The following is a 6,000-nucleotide window of genomic DNA, read 5'->3' on the forward strand; positions in this document are numbered from 1 at the left end:
CCTCACTGAGGTCTCCAACTTCAGAAACACAAGCTGCTAATCAATGGTAGAACAGATTGTTCTAGAGTGTTCATTTGCGCCAAAACTTTTTGAGTAGGCTATACTTAAACCTTTAATTTTTTCAAAGATTATCAGAGTATCCTCTACAGAAGCAAGAAAAATGCACACAACACATTTTCTTCATAAGAAAAATCACTTATCTAAATTCTAGGGAAAAGTCTATTTGTTTTATGCAAAGCTGCATAGTATGCATGCATAGAGCACGCACGCAGCAGCCCTTCTATTGTTATATGTGCCTTGGACAACACTTAGAAAAAAGATAAGGTACCAACCAGGGCATATTAAATTCTGACACTTCAGTGGGCAATGAAGCGAAATGGGTTATTTCTAGATAGATGCACCTTATTAATGCAACAGTTCCATTCTGATCCAACTGAATGTCCAAGACCACAAAGCAGATAAGCGATGACAGCAATCAGCTGCATGTACCGCATGCAAGAATAACTCATGCACACGCTGGCACTGTAACCATGGGTCACTTCATCGTGACACTATACCCTGAGTGAGGGCAGCAGACAAATCCCTGGTCCCCAGGGCAGCTCTGCGGGCCAGAGGCCCAAGCAGGATGGGTACAGAAAGCAGAGCGGCCCTGCTGAGCAGCCAGGCCAATCCTGCCAGGTGAATTCTCTCCTCTTCCCATATCCACAGTAAAATTGTACCTACCAACGGCATAAAACTCCCCCCTCAGTGATTACATGCTTAAAACATTAATCATGCAGTTAGTTATACACAATATTTTCCATAAATATTTAAGCTATGGGTCATCCTATGTATTTTGCTGCCATCATGTCAGTCTGTAAGAATGTATGAACCTCACCTGTAACTATCTGAATGACGACCAGCACTGATGCACAAGGACAGCAAGTGCAGGTCAGACTTTACTGGATGAAGGCAATAACGCGGCTAGGTTTACATCTCGATCAGTCAAGCCTGGTTAGTTGACAGGCAGACGTGAAAACCACTCTGTAAAGTCAGCAGAAGGATGAATAGGCATTATCCATTTATTAACTGGTTAACTGCCGATTAATTTCACTTGCAAATCGCCTCTCCGGTATTTAAACACCTGGCTAAGAGTTTTTGTTCCTTACCACCCCGTAATTTTGACGGGCCAGAAAGCCGGAGCGGCCCGCCAGCGCCCAGCCCGCCGCGCGCTCCTCTCCCGCAGGAATGGAGGGAGAAATCCCCATTCCTCCGAAACGAGCTCGCCCCACGCGGTGCCGCCCGGGAAGGGCTCCACAGCCGAGCCCCGGGACCGCTCGGCTCCCAGCACTGATAACGAGAGGGCGCCGAGCGCGCTGCGGGACGAAGGACGGGGGGAGAGGCGCGTGGGTCGCCCACTCGTGTCAGGGGCCGTGAGGGGCAGCGCGGCTCGGGGAACTTCCGCGGCGAGCCCCGCCGAGCCGCCCTTCCCCGCCTCTGCTCCCGGCACGGCGCGGCGGCGCCCGGGACTCGCAGCAGCGCCGCGGCGGGGGCGCCCCGCGCCGGCCCCGCCGCCCGCCCGGCCCGGGCAGGTACCGGGCAGCGCCCCCCGCCCGCCCGCGCCCGGACGGGCAGGAGGCGGCGGCAGCCGGCAGGGCCTCGGCGCTGCAGACCGAAAGTCAACTGCGAGCTGCAAACTTTTTTTCTCCCTCCTCCCCCACCCCCCCCTTTTTTTTTATTTCCCTCCTCTCCTTCCAGGGCAGCCCCGGCTCTGCAAAAACGAAACTTGCGAAGCGTTGCCCCTACCTGGCGCGAAGTCTGCAACAAGTGCAGGCGGGCGGGGGAGGGGGGCGGGCGCGGGGCTCGTGGCGGTGTCGGCGAGGCGGGAGCAGATCGCGATATTAATTTATTACGGAGCTGCCCCGGGCTCGGTCCTACTTCACTTACAGTACGGCGCCCATCCTGTAAACAAATATCGCTCCGCCAGGAAACGCACTCCCCCGGCCCGGCCCGGCGCGGCCCCGCTGCCCGGCACCCACCCCGGCGGCGGCGGCACATGGAGCGGCGCGGGGCGGGGGCCCCGCGCCGGGGGAGGCTCCGGGCACCGGCACTTACCTCCGGCACGGCCTCCCCCGCCCGCCGAGCTGCCGAGTCCGTGATGCAAAAAAGAAAGAAAAAAAAAAAAAAAAAGAAAAAAAAAAAGAAAAAAATCCCCGGTGTCAGCAAATCGCTGTCAAATAATTTCCTTGCAGCAGGGAGCCGGGAAAAGCAGAAGCAGGAGGGGGAGGAGGCTGCGGGAGGCGGCGGGATCCCTCCGCCGCGATGGGTCTGGCCCCGGGTAGCGAAGCAGGAAGTAAGGTGTCGGTGGCGCCGCGGCCGCCCGGCCCCGCGGCGGGGCGAGGGGCGCCCGCCGCCCCCGGGGGCCCGCCCGCCGCCGGCCGTGCGCCGCCGCCGCCGCCTCTCTCCCTCTCTCCCTCCCTCCCGCTCCGCCGCGCCGCGCCGCGGTCTGGCCGGCAGCCCCTCCTCTCAGGGCGGTGAGCGCAGCGCAGGTGCCGGGGCCACTGGCGGCGACCTGTCAGCGGCTCCCGCCGGGTCGGCGGGGTGCGGGCGAGGGGCTGCCGCGGGATCCCGCCGCATGCCGCAGGGCGCCGGGGCCGGGCACCGCTCCCGCTCCCGCCCGGGCGGCGGCGCCGGGGGACGACACCGCGGCAGCCCTGGGGCCGAGGGGGTCCCGCGCCGAGGGGCTGCGATGCAGGGGCGCTCCCCCGGCGCCGCGGTGCCGTCCGGAGCGGGGCAGCCGCGTCGGGGCCGGGGGCTGCGGGCGCTCTGGCCCGGCCTCCCCCAGCCCCGGGGCGCCGGAGGGGGAAAGTGGCCGCGGCAAAGGCGGGCTCGCTCTCACCCGGGAGCTCTCCTGCCCTGAGCGGGGAAGGGCTGCTGCGCTGCCGGGGCCGCCTCCCGGCTCCAGGGCGGCTCCTGCGCTTTGGGTTAATTTAGAAGTTAATTCTCTAATACAGCGAGCAATGTAGGAACTTGCTCCTGTGGTCACTGATCTTTTCCATTGGTCGTCCTAAATGATTTTTTTTTTTTAAAGTCTGCAGAAACATTTTGGTGAAATACCTCATCGGTCCTTCTTCCCTTGGGCTCGGCATTTGCATTAGATTGCAGCAAAATGTTCCCTCGCAGGGAAGGATTTTACATCTTGGGGACAGATATGTGATGCATACAGCTTATGCAGTGCTCTGTTTAAGCTCACGGACAATGACAGACTGTAAGAAACCGTAGCTGGGAAGAGAGAAACTGAAACGGGGATGGTTATAGGCCTACTTCTGCCTTCAAAGAGGGAAAAAAACCCCAACAGATAAAACTCTCAAGGGTTATAACTGGAACAGAAAAAGGTCTTTGGTGTTAGCATTTGTGATTCAGCCTTACATTATAATGGTTACCAGCAGCCTCATTTATGGTCATCCTGGTTTCCTGGTTGCAAGACACTTCCATTGGCCCACTGTTCTTAATAATTTAACCTTTTATGAAATTGTTTTGATTTACAGTGTAGATTATAGCAAGAGTGAAAAAGTATGATATCACTCCTTGGTTATTAAATTTCTTTGAACTATGCACAAATGTGAGAAAGTCTTGTTTTCTTCCTCGCTAGCTACTAATTTTCTGATTTTATTTTTACTTAACTGAAGAATACCATTCCAATATTGTAAGTTCTCTGTGCTGAGCTATGCTAAATCTATGCTGAGTTTTGGATTCAATGGTTGGCTTGTTTGCTTGCTGGAGTCCTAAGTCATATAAACTATGATGAAAATAGAATTAAAACCACAACTCAAAATGTGCTTTGCCTCTGTTTGTTTTTTGTGTCTAGTCTGGAACCCAGAATAGCCCATATTACTTGTGATTTCCAAAGTGACCTCTGAAAATAAGCAATGGAATTTAATAGTCTTTCTAGGTTTGTCTCAGCATCTCTACTTGTCCTGTTAATCAATACAAGCAAATCTCTGTTGAATCAGCTAGGTGTTATTTGATTTGCCTGAAACACAAGGGTTTGCGGTATAACTCAAAATAGAAGCAAATGTCTAATTTAAATTTCAACAAAGAATCATTAGCTCAGTTTGTTAGGGCATGGTGCTAGTAAGGCCAAGATTGTGTGTTTGCCTCCAGTATGGGCCATTCACTTAAGAGATGGACTTGATGATCCTTGTGGGTCCCTTCCAACCCAGAACATTCTGTGATTACCAAACAGCCTTCTGACATGCTATAAATTGGACCCATCTTACTCTGCCATAACAAGTTTAGCTACACAAAACTCTTAGCTCAGGACAACATTTCCATCAAATTGTGTGGGCTGGCTATAGCCAGACTGCATTCTTTGTGTTTATCCTGCCAGTTATGAGTTGGTCTCCATCAAAAGCACAAAACCTTAATTTGTGTTCTCAGTTTTCCTGATCCATCTTCTAATCTTTTAAGGATTTGAGTATCAATCTTCCCACTTTTGAATAAAAAAAAAAATCAGACTGTGGTTTACAGTATTCAACCTCAGAATAATTCTATGGGCTTGTCGTGATGCCGTTCGACAAGGATTTGGCAGGGATACCTGGCGAGCTGGGAGCTCTGAAGTCGGGGCGAGGTCCTGGCCGGCCCAGCCGCCCGCTCACTGCTGTCAGAAGAGGGAGACCTTGCCCTCTCTTCCCTGCCCGCCCAGCGGGCTCAGCTCGCCAAGCCAGAGCACTATTCCCTGTCTGGGCTGAGTTCCTGCCATTTTGGGGAGCTCCCTGTGAGATCAGCCCGGGGAGCTGGGGGCTGCGGGGCAGGGAGGGCCTGGGGAGCCCTGCAGCAGGTGGGCACGGTGGCTCCGCTGCCTCCAAACCCCCAGCACTTCCGAACAACACAAAAGCAGCAAATGTCTCACAGTAACTGCCATCCCTCTGTCAGAGCCTTGTCAGCAATTAATGCATTCTATTTTTTTTTCGAAGCGGGGCCGTTTCAGAAATGAAAGCATTACAGAAGTTTGGAAGTGACAGAGGTCTCTGATCATCCTCCTGGTTCGTTCCTTTCTGGCACAGAATTGCTGTGTCATTATTTTCCCAAATGTCTTAGTTTTTATTAGAATGCTCTGCCTTGAATTTGTAGGCTTTCCAAGAAAGACAATGCTGAAGAAAACAAATACTATGGCTGTGGTAGGAGGCAACATACCTTTGTTCAACAACTGGAGTCATTAAAATAAAACCACTACAGACACAATCACATCTATGCAAGTATCTTACTGGTCAAAGTTGCAGCAGCCAAAATACAGATGTTCATCCAGTTTCTTGGTTTTAGATGCCTGTTCCCAGGTGGAATTTTGAATTGTGGAGGATATCCTAAAAAAAAAACCAGACTGTAATTATCTGATTTCATTGAACAAGACTAATGACAGGCTTATATTTGTTTCAAGGGGGAGCTTTTGAGCCATAAATTGTACTGATGGATTTAGGTTTAAAAGCAAGTTCAGTTTCAGAACATGACATTCGACATAATGTGGACTTTATATTTGTAATTGAGATTATGGCCTTATTTTCCAGAAAAATAAAAGGCATTATGGAAATTTCAAGAGATGACAAATCTGCCCTTTTTGGTACCTGTTCTTTTGGTGTAATTACTGATCCACCCCGTTGTTAAATGCTTGACCTTGATTTTTTTTTTCAATTTGTGGGTTTTCCAGCATGAAGTTGCTGATTCTTTCCCTTCTAAATCAGTTTAGTATCATGTGAATCTCTTGGATTTAGTCAGTCATTTGTCTCTTTCCTTTTAGATTTATAAGACACACTGGGGTCCTATAGGAGTGGCACAGGTAGAATAGTTTGAAAAAGCCAAATGTGTTTTCTGTGATCACATTCCCTGTGCATCAAAAGGGAAGTAGATACAGCTTCCACAACCTAAACACACAGAAAAAAATACATGGGCACGGTGGCTCCGCTGAGAGCGTGGGCTCTCAATGGGCTTGCCCAGAGAACAAATGCATCATTCCAGGTTGTCTCT

General features: G+C 51.6%; 1 protein-coding gene across 6 annotated transcripts in view; it reads right to left on the reverse strand.

Moving 5' to 3' along the window:
* Positions 1–2,367, reverse strand: part of TRERF1 (transcriptional regulating factor 1) — a 99,046-nt gene extending 96,679 nt beyond the window's left edge. For 4 of the 6 annotated variants that reach the window (XM_054279960.1, XM_054279958.1, XM_054279959.1 and 1 more), the window contains exons 1-2: positions 1,786–1,851; positions 878–1,023 (exon numbers count right to left, since the gene is read on the reverse strand). The gene's annotated coding sequence lies outside the window, so the exon portion shown is untranslated. Of the gene's footprint in view, positions 1–877; positions 1,024–1,785; positions 1,852–2,094 lie in introns of those variants that run through there. The other 2 variants (XM_054279956.1, XM_054279957.1) reach the window with 2 other exon arrangements.
* Between the last annotated feature and the right edge of the window lie 3,633 nt (positions 2,368–6,000).

Source organism: Melozone crissalis, unplaced genomic scaffold (genome assembly GCF_028551555.1).
Source record: "Melozone crissalis strain CALT ecotype California unplaced genomic scaffold, PUWL_Pcris_2 ptg000027l_1, whole genome shotgun sequence".
Classification (NCBI taxonomy): domain Eukaryota; kingdom Metazoa; phylum Chordata; class Aves; order Passeriformes; family Passerellidae; genus Melozone; species Melozone crissalis.